Source organism: Trematomus bernacchii, unplaced genomic scaffold, assembly GCF_902827165.1.
Source record: "Trematomus bernacchii unplaced genomic scaffold, fTreBer1.1, whole genome shotgun sequence".
NCBI lineage: Eukaryota > Metazoa > Chordata > Actinopteri > Perciformes > Nototheniidae > Trematomus > Trematomus bernacchii.
This window is the reverse complement of record NW_022987888.1, coordinates 1,021,118-1,041,083: the sequence shown is the minus strand read 5'-3', so window position 1 is coordinate 1,041,083 and position 19,966 is coordinate 1,021,118. Positions and strand designations below refer to the sequence as shown.

The 19,966-nt window shown below is 40.3% G+C and overlaps 1 long non-coding RNA gene across 2 annotated transcripts; it reads right to left on the bottom strand.

Annotated features, from left to right (window-relative positions):
* Positions 1-222: 222 nt before the first annotated feature.
* Positions 223-1,305, bottom strand: LOC117469808. Of its 2 annotated transcripts, XR_004554619.1 has the most exons (5): positions 1,262-1,305; positions 865-975; positions 662-727; positions 482-570; positions 223-263 (listed from the first exon to the last, which is right to left on the bottom strand). It is a non-coding gene; the product is annotated as an uncharacterized LOC117469808 (long non-coding RNA). The 2 variants fall into 2 exon arrangements; XR_004554618.1 differs by lacking the exon at positions 1,262-1,305 and having other exon boundaries at positions 865-1,053.
* Between the last annotated feature and the right edge of the window lie 18,661 nt (positions 1,306-19,966).

Here is a 19,966-nt window from a genome sequence, read left to right as displayed (position 1 = left end):
GGGATCCCTCTCCCAGGACGGACAGACGTGCAAGAGATGCCGTGTGCATTTATAAATGCAAACCGAGTCAAGCCGACTCCGGAGGTGGCGGTATGCACCTTAAAGTTGTTTGAAATCCGCCAAAAAACCGAGAGAAGAAGAAGAAGAAGAAGAAGTCGACTCCGAGCTGTCCGACTTCAGGCGAGCTTTTTGAGACATCCCCCGGCTGCGATCGGCTATTCTCGTCTACTTTCGAGGCGAGCCGCAGCTCGTCTCAAACAAGCCTATTACCTCAAAGAAAGGGGGATGTGTTGATTAGATAGATACACACTCCTACCACAAGGTGTCGCCACATAGTTGTGATCTATGTTTAAATCCACATGTACGGAAAATGACCTGAATAAGACTTGAATGACCTTTTTGTTGCTCCTAAAAGATGATCCATGGTGTATGAATACATGTATTTGTCTAATGCACACATCAAAGCTGACATTTCATTCACCTTGTTACGTCCTTGCATTTTTGGATCTGTGCTTCTGTGGCCACAAATGGGTCCAAGTACAGGGCCCGCCTTTCCTTCAGGTACATGATCTATGGAAATGCAAATACTAATTATAACTAACCCCTACATCAGATAGTGTCATTGTTCGGTCTAGATCTGTTTACGTTGAAGATTACTTACAATCAGTGTCCAGTGTCCGTGGTGGCAGACCGCTCCAACTGCCACATCATGTTTGAAAAGGTCCAACTAAAAAAATATATAATAATTCCAACAACTAATGTATACACTAACATAAGTATGTATTTGTGTGTATGGACATACAAACATACATATACACAAAATACATAGGCCTACTTATGTACACAAAATATAGTCCTACTCACACTTCTCAAAGAACCTTTGTGGTTTCCCTCCCAGAGCGACGTCATGAGGTAGGAGTCTATCATGAGAGCGCCAGCTTTCCTTCCCACCATAGTCAAATAGGAATTGACGATCTAAGAGTACAAAAATAACTTGTGATACAATCTAAATAAATATCAAATCAAATCAAATCAAGTTTTATTTATATAGCACATTTATAAACTATTTTTGGTCGAGCCAAAGTGCTACATATAATAAAAATACCCTACAGTCAAGACACTTTACAGCAAATACAACAGCACAGTTTGTTCAGAATATCAGTATGAGAAAAACGACACCCTCTGTCCTTAGACCCTCACATCGTACAAGGAAAAACTTCGGGAGAAAAACCCTAATTTCAAAGGGAAAAATGGGAGAAACCTCAGGGAGAGCAACAGAGGAGGGATCCCTCTCCCAGGACGGACAGACGTGCAATAGATGCCGTGTGTAAATCGAAGAGATAATACGTTTTACAGCGTAGGTAGACCGAATGTTAGGAAATGCATGTGTCTATAATAAGAAGATGAATCCACGAAGATGTTGACAACAATCCTGTGGGAGCCATCAGGGAAGCAGCATGACGAGACCCAGGCAGGACCGCAGAGACAGGCCCAGCCACGACCCTTAATCCAGAACTCAGGATAGAGGATCCAGGACACAGGACCACAGCAAGAGGATCAGCCTCGACTCCGGATCCCGGCGTCGATATAGACACAAAACAAGAAAAATGTGGCTGGGTTAATCGGAACATGAGAATACACAGACACAGACAGACAGAAGGAAGAACAAGCACTCCCTTAGGATAGGTTAAGGGATAAGGGAATGCTCTGGTTTTCGGACAAAATTAACATGGGATCACTCCCGTCACCGGACGTACTTCGTCTCACTGGAATATTAACGGTCATAGTGAATATAAAATCGTCCCCATGTATCCGGCCAATGACGGTAGAGTTTTGAAAGAGACAAAACACTGTTCCATACATTTAAAAACACTTAAACAATTAAACAATGTTTACCCCAGGATTCAGGCACCTTCCCTGGCTTGTAAAGTGCAGTTATGCGCCCTGGAGGTATTGCACTATTTACAAAATGTATACCCAGGATTCAGGCACCTTCCCTGGCTTGTAAAGTGCAGTTATGCGCCATGGAGGTATTCTGCTATTTACAAAATGGAGCACTCTGTTTATTTCACACTTCAGCACCACGGACAGCGCTGAAGGGAAGTGGGATGTGGGATGTGCAGGAAGTCATGCTGCTTCCCCATAGTTAGCCCCGAGATCCCTCTCCGCATAACATATACAGCCACCGGCTGTATATGTTATGCATTTATACATACATGTACTGTGGTGAGTTAAACAACCTTACTCGGGTTTCTAAAATAGGGGGACGCATCGGGGGTCTCGGGGGGGTTCCCCGGGTCCGGTAAACAAGAGGTCTGGGGACTTAGTTTATTTCACACTTCCAGGAGAGACAACAGGAAAATCATCTCTCTTTGCCCGCTCACAGACCCCCAAAGGACGGCCTAGAGACCTCCAGCACCAGTCCCTAACAGTGGGACTCTGTTTATTTCACACCTCCAGGACAGAGACCGGGAAAAGCCCCTCTGTTTGCCCGCTCACAGACCCCCAAAGGACGGCCTAGAGACCTCCAGCACCAGTCCCTAACAGTGGGACTCTGTTTATTTCACACCTCCAGGAGAGAGTCCGGCAAAGTCCCCTCTCTCTGCCCGCTCACAGACCCCCAAAGGATGGCCTAGAGACCTCCAGCACCAGTCCCTAACAGTGGGACTCTGGTGATGGCAACATTGGGTCCGATGCATCAATACATGGTGCCCCGACCATGAGAGGGTTTGGGGTGCCCCGGAACCAGGCACCACCTCAGCAGGAAACGGGTTGTCTGGTCAAAGGAGGAAAGAGTGATAGAACCGGGGTAAAGCAAAGAAAGTGTCCGACAATAGTCACTTGTGAGGCGGCCAGAGAGTCTGTCATATCTCGGTCCTATCCTCCAGGCAACGCTGTGGCCAAAACTGGGTGAAAATGGGCTAAAAACAAAAACAAAAAAATGTCATCCAGGGAAATTTGGGTGAAAATGAAAAAAAGTACCCAGGAATAGTGCCTCATGACCCCGCAAAAGCGTCCTCCAGGCAACGCGGTGGCCAGAACTGGGTGAAAATGGGCTAAAAACAAAAAAATATATATATATTTCATCCAGGGAAATTTGGGTGAAAATGAAAAAAAGTACCCGGAAATAGTGCCTCATGACCCCGCAGGAGTCCCCTGTCGACTCCCCTGGCATTCCTCCATGGGCAAAATAATCAGTTAACTTTTGTGAGAACCAGGAAAAGGGGTCAAAATGAGAAAATTGTGTCCCAATATAGTGCATCATGACCCCGCAGGAGTCCCCTGTCGACTCCCCTGGCATTCCTCCATGGGCAAAATAATCAGAGTTAATTTACATTCTTCCAAGATTAGAAACAGCCGTTTTTTGCACCCAAAAACCGGGTTTCTGATTTCGTGCAGACGGTAGTTTGAAAGGTTTGAACACATTTTTTTAACAGGGAAGGGGAAAAGGTCCCGGGGCTTAATTTCCCCTTCTCCGTTGCACCAAACAACGGAGAAAGGGAAAAAGTGCCAACAGTCCCTTCTCCGTTGGCACGATTATTTTAAGATATAATTAACCGTTTTCTTCACTTTTATTTGCTTTCCACGGGTGGGGGCGCATGGCAGGCCGCCTATGAGCACCCAAATTCGGCCTGGGTCATCCAGGATTTGTGGGCTAAGCTCCATAAACTGACTAAATCCCCCAGAGAGGTCACCTTTCTAGCCCAAAAATATATAATACAAATACATTTAAATAGTAAAAGGTGCAATTGTGCTCTGCATTACCCGGAATTAGATTTTCATAGCCCCATGATAGTGATTAAAAATCATTTTCATGGGAAAAAGTGTTAAAACGCCTGATTAAAGCATACAGATGAAGCGTCTTATTTTGGACAGTTTAAAGTGCGAGGGTCGTGATCGGTTCATGCACGTTCCGTGATGGCCGGCCGGCCCCCAGTCAGACTTGATACCGCCCCCATGATAAATACATTTAATTATTGTGAAGCCAGCTGCAATGGATCATTGATCCACCAGGGGGTGCAGTGGGGTTCCACACTGGAGTCATGTGAAATCAACTTCTAAATAATAGATGTTGTTTAGTCGGAAAAAACGAACGAGCCGGCTCTCCCGATTTTTAATCCTAATTTAATCATCATCATTGATGTTTATGTTCACCGAATTGACATGAAATCACTGACAAATATGAATATTCTGTATTCAACTTCATTGAAACGATCAGGATGGGTGTTATTTTTCCCCACAATGACCAAGTCGCTGCAAATGATCCCATGTATTACATGTACATGGCCACATTCTCAACAAAGTTACGTAACGAAACATTCTGTATTCCTTGCTTACTTTTATTTAATGCTTTATAACAGCTGGAATAGTTCGTTTAGAACAGGCACCTCACTCGCAATCTGCTCCTCCGCAACGCCTACCACCTACCTCCGGCTGAAATTATGAATGTACAGTAAGGCATAGTAATCATAGATAACACGGCAGGGTCCGTTACAGTTTGTTTTCATCTGATTTCAAATATTTCAAATGTCTGAAGTTAATAAATACATTCTCAGTGTTCAAGTCAATAATAGTCATATAAGAAAAGTACTGATCTAATAACAGAGATTTTATAAGGACTTTTCAATGTTCGACATCGCTCATGTGAAATACAGTAAACTGGATGTTGTGGTGCCGAGAGGCGGGGTATCAAAAGTACAAGCTAAACTTTTATTTAGCATCTGAACGATCTGAACACACTTGTAAACAACGTGATGCCCGGGAAGCGAAGACCCGGCGGAAACAGCTGGTCTGGTTCACTAAAATGTCCGTGTACAGTATATCTGGTACTAATGTATAGCGGATCTTTGTTAAGATCCATATGTCACGGATAGATATTATATATAGAGATGGGATGGCAGAAGGTGCTATATATATATATATAATTCCAAAGCTGGTAAAGACCTTTCAAATTTAGCAATAATAGTCATATAAGAAAAGTACTGATTTGTTCTTGAATATTATAATAAAATAAACACCGGCTGTTGTTATGCCTGCTGTAACGTTTACTTTCTCCGTTCTCCGCTTAAGTAATTATTACTTCCTGGTTAGCTTTCCGCTCGAAATTTAAATCTGAAAATGGCAAAATAACGGAGAAAAAAACGTTCACAGAGAAGACGACAACAATTGTCACTTGCACTTGTCATTTAGCATCTGAACACACTTGTAAACAACGTGATGCCCGGGAAGCGAAGACCCGGCGGAAACAGCTGGTCTGGTTCACTAAAATGTCCGTGTACAGTATATCTGGTACTAATGTATAGCGGATCTTTGTTAAGATCCATATGTCAGTAGAGATGGGATGGCAGAAGGTGCTATATATATATATATATATATATAATTCCAAAGCTGGTAAAGACCTTTCAAATTTAGCAATAATAGTCATATAAGAAAAGTACTGATTTGTTCTTGAATCAACTTTTTTATGGAAAATGTTTTATGTAATTTTATTTCATTTTAAATAAAATGAAAGACATTCACAGTTAATGTAATTAGATATACATTATTAATGCCATACATTTTTAAATGTAATTAGATATACATTATTAATGCCATACATTTTTGCATAAATATTTATTCAGTATGATAGCTGTCTAACAGAAGTTAAATCCATTTCTCACTTATTCTGACAATGTACTTAACCCCAAATAAAAGAACCCAATAAAAATAGTTGTTAAATAATAGTGAAGTCACGTTGTAATAACAATAATTCATCTCTCTCGGTTTTTTTTGTTTTCTTTGTGTGCTTTGCCAAAAGCCACTGTGTCAAGTGTCCTAGTTGGGTTACCGTAACGAACAGCAGCCGGCTCTCGATTTTTAATCCTAATTTAATCGTTTATGTTCGCCGAATTGACATGAAATCACTGACAAATATGAATATACTGTATTCAACTTCATTAAAATGTTATTAACGTGCCTAAACTCAGTAATTCACTAAAAATTACTGATCCCTCCGCGACGCGGAGGGATCCCTGGGTCCCTTGATCCCTGGGTGTTATTTTCCCCCATAATGACCAAGTCGCTGCAAATTATCCCGCTTATTACATGGCCACATTCTCAACAAAGTAACAACATGACTCCCAATATTAATTAAAATGCTTTTATGGATTTAGAAAATATTTTTATTGATTTAAAACATAGTTCTATGTATTGATTTAAATTTACATGCATCAGCTAAGAAAAATAGTCCGTTGTTACCGTTTTTTAAACAGTCAGAATGAAACGGCAGCTCTCAGCTGTGTGTTCACACTCCTAACTCTGATCTTTCTTTTCCAACAGTTAAGTTAACTGTAGGTTACTCTGAGTGACAAGCTTACAGTTAGTGAAGTAACACTTTTTTTTTGTGAGTCACGACCTCGCTGTTTCATTCTAACATAACGCTCCAAATATGACTGTTTCCACTCGGACTTCAATACAGCAACACCATTGTTTGGTTTCCATGGTAGCGTGTCTCTTTAGTAGCGTGCACTCCTTTCCTGTAAATTACAGGTCCAGCCAGGCAAAACAGTAATATGAAATATGAACGTTAGTTTTTAACTGAAATGATCAAATAAAGTCAAAATGTCACAGTGTTTACAAACATTGACCATACCGTTCACCAGTCCCCACCCCACTCTTTGTTTAAAACGAATTGGCCATCGGAATGTGTGTGTCCCAACCCCCCCCTGTGATATCTCTTCACAGGGGGGAGAGAGTTAGACGCTCGTGAATTGTCAACGGGGGGGGGGGCCTCTCTGCACGGAGGAGCCGCGGAGAAGTGAATCACAGTGATCTGCTATTTTAAAGTAAATTCAACACATATCGACCCTAAATATAGCATATATTAAGAACGAGAAAGTGTTAACATCGTTTTTTGTAAACATATGACCAATGTGCGAGGGTGATGACATCAGAGCATCGTCCTATGGGCTTAGCCCCGGACAGGTACAACAGGTATTCACTCAGAGGGGGGTAGTTACCCATTTACATGTCAAAAAGCAACATACAGTAGGCGGGTGGGGGATGGTGAACGTTTACATTTCTCTACAGCAGTGGTTCCCAAACTTTTTGTGCCCAAGGCACACCAAAGGACAAGTAAAAATCTCAAGGCACACCTATTGTGCGAAATAGCCCTTATAACACGTATTATCACTCATATCATGTAAAATATCTGTAAATGTGCATAATTATTTACTAATGCCAAATAAAATGTATAGATAGAACAATCAGTGGTTCAAGTTAGTATATTCCTCAGTGTAACATATCCACTAGTTGCAAAGCTTAAACATTTTTATATATTTTTTTATTTTAAGGGAAAGGATGTTTTCACTACTCAGTTTGTCAACTATGTTACGGACAAACTTGATGTCATTACAATCATTTGATTAAGTCCTGCACTTCAAGTAAAATCAAATTTGAAAGGCTCTTGAGTCTATTCTACCATATATCCAAAGATTTTTTAAAGTTTAAAAAATAATTGTATTAAAGTTTTGTTTTTTCATGTGATATGTTCAGCACTGTCATTAAGTTTAGGGATATTTTGTATTATAAAACTACCATACAGGTCATTTTGATAGTTTTAAGAGATGTCATGTAAAACTCCAACCTGTGTAGATATACATTATACTATAAAGGATATCAGAAGCACTATTTTAGATATTTTAAATTTGAAAAAATGAGGTGCAACATAGTTGACAATGAAAGTCAAACATTTGACGCAAATAACATAGTTGACTGGACACATTATTAACCATCAGCACTATGTTAATTTCAAGGCAGAAGTGCAAAATTCCATTGATAATGATGTGTAATGACGTCTACATGTCGTACAAATTGTCAACTAGGTTACCTGTCAACTAAGTTACTACAGTTATTACAGTACTGGGTAACTCAGTTGACAGGTAACCTAGTTGACAATTTCCCTATTTTGACCCATCATTTCAATGGTAGGCCTTGCCTGGATGACCACATGTCATTTTCTTGAACAGGTTAACATCACATTTGCACATATAATTGAATTAAAATCATTAAACAATTGTAAACCATAACAATGTACGTAACATTGTTGATTGTCAATGAGTATATTAATTGACCATGTGCTATTATACATAAAATATTGTAAAATGTAGAGGACAATCACCACAGTGTGTTCAAAATGTCTGCCAAAGAGGAACATGGCATCATGTGATGCTGGTGACATGGTATTGGGACAAACAATTTTTGAGTTAAAGGGGGAAGTTCTGTTAGTAACATAGTTGACAGAACTTTTGCGGACATTCATATATTAAGATATTTAAATTATTTAAAGGGGGAAATCAATTAAAAATATGTTATTATTCTTTAGTATTTAGACTTTTGAAATAAATGAATCATTTTTTAAATTTACTTTAATGGTTTTTATTCATTATTTTGAATCCAAGACACCCTCAACTGAAAAACGGACATAGCAAAAACTGACAATTTAAGAACATCATGACACATTTCAAGCTAAATAAAGCATAGGATGCACATAATGTTTGTGTGATATTATAACATGCTTTCCAATAATAGGCAAAATATGATATTTTTGAAGAAAATAGTTAGAATAATTATAATTATCATCAATGGACATCAATGGACATGGAATGTACCCTAAATTGTAGAATCACTCAGCAGTTACATACACCAAACCTTCCAGTTATATTCCTATCAATATTATGAAGGCTTTTACAGAAGGGTTTGGTCATATATAATTCATAGCCTGAATTATATAACATTTTATACCTAAAAACATGGTGAAAATTGATATTTTAGGGCTGTTGACAGTATTTTCTGATTTATGGAGTGATACAAAGAGATATCCAAAATCCCTTCTGTAAAAGCCTTAGATACTAATATGACTACAAAATGAAACAATAATTTTGATCCTGGCTTTATCCAAAGTTCAGATTTCGGTTCCTGAAATGTGTTAAAATATGCGCATATTTCATGAGGTAATGGTTCATTTGGATATTTAAACATGCTATTTCAGAAAACTTGTAATACAAAAAACAATTGCCTTATTGTAAGTAATTAACTGGAGAAATATTTAGCTGATATCTTTAAGTTAAAAATACCCTATTCACCTGGGGTGTCTCGCCTTAATTAGATGTTTGATAAGTGCAGATCACATAGTAAAACACGTACACAGATACATTATTTTGTATTTTTATTAAATTCGACAATGTCAATTTCACTTTCCACTATGTCCACCGTTGTTTTTCACAACCAATGGCAGAACTTTATTGAGGCCTGTAATTAGTCAACTACAGGTCTCTTGAGTCAGTCTTTTTCTTCCAAAAAGCTTGTGACAAGATGTTATTGCTCTTGGGGCATTAAAAACAAGATTTTAACTTTAGTTTTTTATATAATATCTGCATTTTCTATTGTGAAAAACTAAGTCTTAGTTATTTAATATATAGCGCCATCTCCTGGTTAAACCCTGAAATTGGAGAATAGTGGGAGGGCCTAACATTCCTGAATACTGGTCTTTGGCAGGCAACTGGCTGGCAACTGGCTGGCAGTCGGCAGGAAGCTGTATGCTGGGGTCCAAAATAAGAGGCTCCATCTGTATGCAGGACTCCAGTGAGCTCCAGACTATGTGCATTGTGTTGGGGGACCATATAAATGATAGAATAAATGCATTGAAATGCAAAAATAATGATTTTAAATTATTTTAGGGGGACAATTGTGGAGAGGAGCCTGAAAATGACTCTCCAGCACCCCGGATAACTACCAGTTCATCTGGTTTAAATGTGGTGGTGATAGTGGCATTAACCTGTTAAGCACCAAGCCTGTTTTTCATGTTTCAGGCTCGAAAATGACATGCCCAAAACAAATAACTACAACCTAACTTCTAAAAGGGTTATATGAATAATTTCTTTTATCAAAGCAAGGTTACATCTGTGAGTTGGATGTAGAGGTGTTAGAATCAATATAAATGTTTTTTATTTTAAAGAAAATTCAGATTTTACATATTAAAAAACTGTAAATTATAGTGTCCGTCCAAAAATTATTTTTTACAGATAGTGAAAACTACCCTTGGATGATGGGTTAGTAGACTAAAAGCTTTAGGAATCCAAACTACAACATATAATAAGTACCCTGTATCAAGATTGATGCAAAACAAGTGACATTTGACCTTTTTAGAGAGGTTTAGCCAAAACCACCCCACCTCTGAGGTGATTTGGGTGAAAATGTTTTTCTTTTCATATCTCTGGCCCCCCTTGCTCGATTTTGATGGTTGACACCTCTTTCTGACCGTTAGAGCCAATAGAATCGAAGGGGGAGGCCCACATGCACACTCATTGTAAAGAGAAAAGGTGGGGGCTGCGCGCATGTGAAATGCAGGGCAGAGTGGACCGATCTCTCCCTCTGGGATTTGGAAACGAAAAAGCAGTTTTATTGCTTATGGATTATCAGAAATAATTTAAGAGGGCAGAGATACATTGGATTAACCTATCATCGTTTTTTTATCGTTTTAATGCCATTGAAGACCAGTTTTGACCAAGGTAAGACATGTTAGCGTTTCTAGCTACCTAGCTCCACATGTTATGATGTACGCTTTTGTTTATAGCGTCGCAAATGTTTATCACTGAGTGTTGAAGTGGGCACCCCTAGATTCTGTGTCTCCAGGAGACCAAAAACGAGTGGTTGGCTGTGCATCTAGGATAAGTAATAAGGGAGTTATTGTGAGTTTAAGTGCCGTTTTAGGTTACATTTTTTCGCTCGTGGCTAATTCAGAGGCTGAGTGTTAGCATTGTGGGTTTTTTTTTTTTTTTAAATTAAAAAGATCAGTTAGCTGAGTTTCTTCCCGTTACATGGATATAAAACATTCATAGTTTATTAAATATTAAGATTCCTTAGACGTTGTTTCCTGCAAATGACGCGTTTATCCGCCCGGTACCGGGGGGGGCTGTGCGTAACAGGTTAAACAATAAAAAGACAATACCATGGGGTCATTAAGATCTTTAAATTATTATTTTCCTCTCAAAGAGACTTCGTTGTAGTTAATAAAGTAATTAAACATTAGTTCGCAAGCCATACAACTAAAGAGAACAGCCTTAGTTTACACAAATCATACTAAACTAATCTAATTTAGAGAGGACAATAAAAGTTTTAGGTGACTTCGTGAGTGAAAATTAATGGCTGATAGCAAAATCAGGAGGTGACAGGCTGGGGGAGGGGATGGGTGTGATGGGAGACAGTCTCACACATCCAGACCACAGTTTATGTTTATTTGCTTTTTGATGCAGGTATCATGGACATTGCACGTACGATGCCTGAACGACTCCACAATGCATCCACGATGGTTCCTTGATGCACTGCTTTTTCTGATACAACGGTTGCACTGAGATCTCTGGAAGACACCAGAGTTAACACAGCCCAATGGGGGATTAAGATCTTTAAATTATTATTTTCCTCTCAAAGAGACTTTGTTGTAGTTAATAAAGTAATTAAACATTAGTTTGCAAGCCATACAACTAAAGAGAACATCCTTAGTTAACACAAATCATATTAAAACTAATCAAATGTTTTAGGTGACTTAGTGAATGAGAATTAATGGCGGATAGCAAAATCAGGAGGTGACAGGCAGGGGGAGGGGAGGGGTGGGAGGGGTGTGAGGGGAGACAGTCTCGCACATCCAGACCACAGTTTGCGTTTCTTTGCTTTTTGATGCAGGTTTCATGGACATTGCACGTACGATGCCTGAACGACTCCACAATGCATCCCCGATGGTTTCTTGATGCACTGCTTTTTCTGATACAACGGTTGCACGGAGATCTCTGGAAGACACCAGAGTTAACACAGCCCAATCTGTTGAGGTCAACGTCGCTTTAACACTGCGGGGCCCATAAGTTTCTCCATTCTTCAGATTGTAAAAATGTAGTTAATTCGCCATATAGTTGAACACATAACCCCAAACATCTCCATTTTCCAGACTCCATTTTTCATGAAGAACCTCAGACGGAGGGGTCTGAAGCCGGCACAGATACTGCATCCGTTTCTTGACTGGCGCTCCCGACGGATGGCGGTAAGTTGTCACAGGCGTCTCGCTGATTAAACCCATATCGATGCGTCTCTTTGCCATTTTCGTTTTTGAAAGTTTAGGTGACTTGGTGAGTGGAAATCACTGGCTTTTTATCTAGTTTGCGCGGATTTCTTTTTTACCTAACTCCACCCCCCACCTCTATCTTCTGACATCACAGCAAAAGGAAGGGTGACAGGGTTGGAGGAGGACGGGGGTGTGAGACAGTCTCACACAACTTCAAAGAGACTGCCTTAATACTAGTTACAAACACTGATCAAAGGACATACATCAAAGGGCTAATTAGATTGACATCAAAGGCTTATAACACCTCACCCCCTTACATCAAAGGACTGACATCAAAGGGTAATTAGATTAGACATCAAAGGCTTATAACACGCCGGTGTGATATCACACCTACATGTTACAACACCTCACCCCCCTTACATCAAAGGGTAATTAGATTAGACAACAAAGGGCAGACATCAAAGGCTAATTAGATTAGACAACAAAGGATCTACTACACGGGGGAATATCACACCTACATGTTACAACACCTCACCCCTCACATCAAAGGATATCACACCTATCTGTGATATCACACCTACACGCGATAACACCTCGAACAAAGGGGCTCATTAGCATATCAAAGGGGCTCATTAGCATAAGTAGTAGTAGGTGTGACCTGTCACATCACCTGTCACTTTTTATGCATACTAATGTGATTGAAACAGTATATGTATAACTACTGCAGTCCATCAACTGCTGTAGTGAGTTGGCATTTTGATTGAGAGATATCATTCCAATATTCTTTTGTTTTGTAACTTACCTCTCCCTCCAACCACTTCCCTGGGGCCAAGTCCATTACGTTTTCTGAGTAGACTTTATATGGCCCAAACTTGCACCAGAGCGTCTCCTTTCTCCTCCCTGTCCATATTTGTCGAATTACTGTAAATATAGCAATGGCAGTTATTTGTGAAATGCATCATTTGGAGTGTACTTTCTGTCTGTTTACTTACAAAGTTCAGGATCCTTTGGTGCCATTTGGGCGTCGCAGTCCATGGATGGAGGTGCCACTTGTGGTGTTTGTGTGGTGGGTGTTTGTGTGGTGGGTGTTTGTGTGCTGTGGACAACCCGGTATCACGGCAAGACGTGAACATGTGACGATCTACCATGCTGGGAGACGTGAATATGTCACGGTTTCGTCCCTTCAAACGTGACAGTTACACGGTATTGTTAACATGGCCCAACCAGTGGAGAAATACCTGGAAGTGCCAAGCAAATGGTCTACCGCGCCTATTGGTCGTTTTTTATTGTCAAAATTAGATGTTTTTAATTTATTTTTTAATCGTCATACTCGATTTCGCCGATTTTCTTGTTGCCCTAGCTGGTCGACACCTCTTTTAGCAGAAACAAAGGCTACATTAATGTATTAAATCGATGTTAATCCATGTGTGTGGATCATAGACTGTATAACAAGTCTGACAAACAGAAAGCACTGCCGCCAAAACTGAAAACGTGACGTGGATCATAAATATATCAGCAATTAAACAACATCTTACATTTCTTTTCACACAATACGTCTCCTTGCAGTATCAATACTAATTCGGCTGACTTTTATATTTGATCCAATTGGTAGATAGGTTATATTTACACCATAACGGTGCACAGCTGATATAAAAGGACTTGTAGTTTTTAAAGATATTACTGATTTTCTTTGAATATAAGAATGTAAATACTGAGTTGAGAGAATAGTCAGGAGATTTGGGTGATGGGAGACCCATCTATAAATTCAGAATTGCAATAGCTTACTGTTAAATGATGGATATACCTTTCTGTCTGTGATGTTTTACAAATCAGATATTATAAGTAGAACATGTGAAATAATATAGCAATATCCTGTACAATTATGTGAAAACATGAATAAAACTACACATCTTCAGATGTTATACATACACAAGTGTCCTACACTAATAATACAAAGTTATTATGGCTGTGTGTACCTTGTGTGCACCGCCTAGTGGTTAAAGCACATTATTGAATTAGTTGTGTATATGATATGTCAATGAACCTTAGAAAATATTGAAATCTTGAAAGGGATATGCAAAATAGCCATTATATACAGTCTTTAATGAACTATTAGTAGAGAATAACGAGTAATGAATATACTTTATAGGGATCTGCAGATAAATGTTTAGTCTTCTCAAGCAGCAACTATCAAATATCTCTCCTGATTGTTGGCACTTGACAATCACCTTTCCCTGAATTTTACTCAGGTGTAACTAAAGCCTGATTTAAGGGTTGTTTATTTTTCACATCATTAATCAGAATCTGCAAAGTAACTAAAATAAATGTAGTGGAGTAAAAATAGCAGGTTAACCTCTGAATTGTAGTGGAGTAGAATTGCTGTTTTGTTTAGTAATGGATATTGAATATGGAATAAAGGTTTTGACAAGACCTGGTGTAACAATAATCAAAAAGGACATTAAAAGAGCTCCAGATGTTAATGATCTAAACAAAACAGCACACCTGAAATGTATATTTAAATACTTTATTAAGAGAAGTGAATTAGTTTTTTCTGTATGTTTTTCAAATCAGTGTTATAAGTGTCATAGACAGTGTTACATTGCTATTATTATCCTTAAAATGTATGTAAAACAAAACCACTTATGATCTTTTTATTTGAGTGGTTTACTAATGACAGTTAATTCTGTTTTTGCTATTGATGGCTTCATTTTTGTGAAAAATAATAAAATAATAAAATTCAATAACGTGCTTTAACCACTAGATGTGCCTTTCCATCAGCTGTGTGTGTTATGGTGTAAATACAGCCTATCTACCAATTGGATCAAATATGAAAGTCAGCCGAATTAGTATTGATACTGCAAGGAGACGTATTGTGTGAAAATAAATCTAAGATGTTGTTTAATTGCTGATATATTTATGATCCACGTCCCGTTTTCAGTTTTGGCGGCAGTGCTTCCTGTTTGTCCAGAAGTCTTCTCATCAGGGCTCTATAAATACAGAACTACGGCAGATATGCAATATTTAATGCAGCCGAACCGTGTATTACAATGCCGTTATGTGATGACTTTCAAAGAGAAAAGCAATCACACTCGGAATAAAGTATTATTTTTTTTTTTTTAAATGTTTTCGGATTTCACATCGCATAAACACCATATCCCAACGTGCATTGCCGCTAAACCATCGAATCACCGAGCTGAGGACCTTGCCTACGTCTGTTTCCGGTATTTTTTATGACGGATGTATTTTGTTATACACACATTCCTTCACATTTAAATTTAAATTTACATTAAAGTATTTTGTGAGGCCTTCTAAAATGTTTTTAAATATAACTACGGTTCTAGTTGAAGAGTTTGTAAATGAACATGAACCGAAGCTGTTGCCTGGCAACGCAATCGCAAAACGTCACAGCCGTTAATTCCACATCCACACACATGGATTAACATCGATCTAATACATTAATGTAGCCTTTGTTTCTGCTAAAAGAGGTGTCGACCAGCTGGGGCAACAAGAACATCGGCGAAATCGAGTGTGACTATTACAAAATAAATCATTATTATATTAATATTGACAATAACAACCGACCGTCGGGGTAGCATTTGCTTGGCATTTCCGGGTATATCTCCACTGGTTGGGCCAGGTTAACAATACCATGTAACTGTCACGTTTGAAGGGACGAAATCGTGACATCCTCACGTCTCCCAGCATGGTAAATCGTCACATGTTCACGTCTTGCCGTGATACCGGGTTGGGTAAACTGCGATCCGCCCAGGGAAAAATGGGACCCGCCCAGGTTAAACTGTGTTAAAGGAGACATGTCATGGCCATTTCCACTGATCATAATTCCATTGTTGAGGTCTACTAGAATAGATTTATATTGTGCAATTTTCCAAACTCACATTGGTTTCTCATACAGCATCTCTGTAAACTACGTGTATTCACTGAATTTCACTCTCTGCCTTTAACGGCTCGTTGTAGCTCGAAAAGCTCCAGCCCCCACCCTCCCTGTGTGCTCTGATTGGTCGGGACGTTGTGAATCGCGCTGAGCTCCGTGGAGGTGTTGTTTCCTTGTTAGCGATACACAGCAAAACACAGCCAAACTCATCCTGAGCACACACAAACTCACAGCCGAAGTAAAAACAATAAGTGTGGCTTGATATTGAGTAAGAAAAAGGTTGATAAACGCTGTGAGAATGGGTCTGCAGAGAGAATTTCGCCGCGATCCCAACTGTCTGTTATCAGCCTGCAGCCAGTGAGGAGAAATCAGCAGAGCTGCCTGCACTGTGTGTGTGTGTGAGGAAGTCCGTGGATTTGGACCAATCAGCGGGGGCTTAACGTAACGGCTCCGCGGACGTAACGGCTCCACGGATTGGTCCATTTCGTTCCGGGTACGGGGTTACGTCACCCCGTACCCGGAAGAATCAAATGGACAATGACGTATCTCCAACGAGGCGTTTTGGGGAGGTATTTTCTGTGTTAGAGTTTTACTCGCTACAGGGTGTACTTTGAGGGTTTTGACTCTGCACACCGTTTACATGCATAAAAACCTTCATAACACACAAGGGGACGGGTAATAACCGGAAAAGCATGACATGTGTCCTTTAAGACTTCTGTGAGAGGGTCTACATGAGGCCGACCAGACATGGTCGAACCTCCTCTCAGGCACCGGAAAAAGCTCAAAAGGGTCGTCCTGTCCACGATCAAAAACAGGTAGGTGAAATTGTGAGAGGATCCACACGAGGTCGACCAGACATGGTCAAACCTCCTCTCCGGCACCACAAAAAAAAGGGTTAACAGTTGGATGAAGTCAGCCGTTAGCTTCTAGCTGTTAGCCGTCGTCGTCAGCCGTTAGCTGCTAGCCGTTAGCTGCCAGTCGTCGTCGTTAGCTGTTAGTCGTCGTCGTTAGCCGTTAGCTGTTAGCCGCTAGTCGTTGTCTCCCAGTGCCGAAACGATGTGGAAATGGCGAGTGTCGTCCTAGGCAATTCCGCGCAGGGCGAACCGAGCCTCAGTCTGTGCGAACGATGCAGCCGCAGACGTCTCCCAAAAACTCCATCAGTTTGAGAAAAACTACGTTTTTTGCCATGTTCGGTTCAGTTTCGGATACTTCTGCAAGACTTATGTCAGGGTCACCAATGTAGTGCCGAGAGACGGGAGTCGGAGGCGGTGTATCAAAGGTACAAGTTAGACTTGTATTTAGCATCAGAACAACAGTCAACAGCCTCAAGCCCGGGAAGAGAAGACCGGGTAAACAGGAAGTCCGGTTAATTCAAAATGTCCGTGCGGATACCCCAACCCATAGGTCCGTGGGTGAATAATGTCAATCACCACACAGTACGATTTTATTTTGTATTTGCGTGCATTCCCTGTTCGGAAAGTGGCGCTGTACTGATAGTAGTGATTTTATTTTGTAATTCTTAGTGTGCATGCACTTCCTGTCCTGAGAGTGGAGGTGTCCTCAGAGTGGAGGTGTCCTGGGGCTGCGTCTCAGGTCGGTTAAATGAAATCCTTGCGTCCCTCACTTGCATCGTTTCCCTGCGTTTAGTCCCTCCCACCAGGGAAGCATGGAGAGACGCAAGGAATCCACAAGAAGCAGGGAAATTTGTTTTAAGAGCAATGGGACGTCCTTTCCTCCGGAGCGTCACGTGAAGCGACGTCCGTTTGTGATGACGCCGCACAGCTGATGTCTGACAGCAGCTCTGTCCCCGTTGTTTTCACACACACCCCCGCCTCTGTTAATACACATTTACTGACATAAACATTTGTATAATCTGTTGTAGACCCAAATAAATAAAATAAAAATAAGAACTAATTCTCAAAAAAGATAAACGCCATTCTTAAAATGTATAAACGAAAAAAGCGATCATGAAAATGTTTCCAATAAATGAATAAAATAATTTTTGTCCACTTTGTTGTTCAGATATATCACATATTTGTAACTGAATGATGCATTCATTGAAACAAAACACAGTATAAACTGAGGAGTGACTCTCGTGAGTTTCATGTGTTTTCTTCACACCGCTGGGAAACTGCTCTCATGTCAAGAAGCATCAGATCAGTGCATGCACTGCATCGTCCAATCAGTGAGCGATACACAGTAAGGGGGCGGGGCAAGTGGCTGAGGATTTCACCGGAGGATGGTCTGGTGGTTCCTCGGTTATCGCTCCTCCATTATCGCTCCTCGCTCCTCGCTCCTCGCTCCTCGGTACTCCGGCAGAAATAAACGCCATGGGACGCTACTCAAGATGGCGCAGACAAATCAACTTCCGGTGATACCGAGGACCGAGGAGCAGAGTTGGGTGTAACCTGTAATAATATTACTTTTGTCGGTAACGGAGTAGTGTAACGCGTTACTTTTATAATTCAGTAATCACACTACAGTTACTAACATTGCCCCGACACGCGTTACTTCGTTACTTGTATAAAATCAGTCATAATCACACTGACAGACAAGAGGGGTTTCCGCCGCAGGTTTCTATGTACGTAATCTGCGCGATTTGCGCGTCCACATCTCCACGTGCAGTGCTGCATAAACATGGCAGAGTCAGCGATAACTTTCGAGGGGTGGAGGTATGCCCATTATTTTGAGTCCGTCCGAAGAATAGACAGGAATGTGACGGTGAGGTGCAAACTGTGTCCAGGCCAGAAGCTGTTATACACTGCTGCAAACACCACGTCAAACCTCAACAAACACCTGCAAAGAACACATGCTAAGGTGAAGCTAATAGCTAAGGACCCCCGAACCCAGAGTGAGGATGTTGTGAGTTGAGTGCGCCGCCGCCGACTCCGAAGCAGCACAAATTAGAATTTGGAGGACCGGTAACCAAAGCAGAGATGGACAGGCTTGTAGCATCCTTCATAGTAGAGGTAATGTTGCCCATTTGCACAGTGGAATCACCATCGCATCGTTCAGAGATATATTGCGCAAAATACAGATAGCAGGAGACAGAGGACAGCCATAGTCAGAGCTATCTGGATCAGTCTTATGCGACAATAGAAACTGAACTAAAGAGAACATTTGAAACTTTAGCAGAGTGATCTGCCTGTAGAGATGGGCGGGCCGGCCCTGCGAGTAAAGTAACGAGTAAAGTAACGAGTAAAGTAACAAGTTACTTTATGTAGAGAGTAACGAAGGAGTGTAATATATTACTTTTTTTTAAAGTAATATGTAATATGTAATATATTACTTTTTTTTAGTAACGACCCCATCTCTGCCGAGGAGCGACCTGAGACGCAGCCTTCGACTGCCAAGGGTGGTTTTCACTAAAACATATTTTTTGGACGGACACTATAATTTACATATTTTTACTATGTTCAATCTGAATTTTCTTGAAAATAAAAAACATCTATATTGATTCTGACTTTTCTACATCCAACTCACAGGTTTATCATTACTTTGAGAAAAAAGATTATTCATTTTCCCCTTTTAGAAGGGAAGATATGGTCATTTGTTCTGGGAATGTCATTTTCGAGCCTCAGACCTGAAAAACAGGCTTGGGGCTTAACAGCAGGCTCATGAAGTGTATCATGTGAAACAAGTAACGCCTAATTCATTTCTTCCACTGAACTTCATAGTAGTCAGTGCTGGGCTGTATCATTTTTCTCAGTGTGCAAATTACTCTGTAACAGCAAGAGGAACTTTTTGCGAAAACTGTGTAATATATTCATGTAAAGTTCAAATGTATCCACCCTATTGTTATCAGAGTTTCACCTTGAATGTCTCTGTTAATCAAATCTGAACTTTGGACTCACTTATCAGGTTATTAATACATTCTAATAAAATTGTGGCAACTGCTGAATAGGTAATCTTCATTAAGGAAGATTATAGGCCTTATATTTTACTGCAGGAGGCGGGACTTCTCAGTTTTATAACATCTGTCA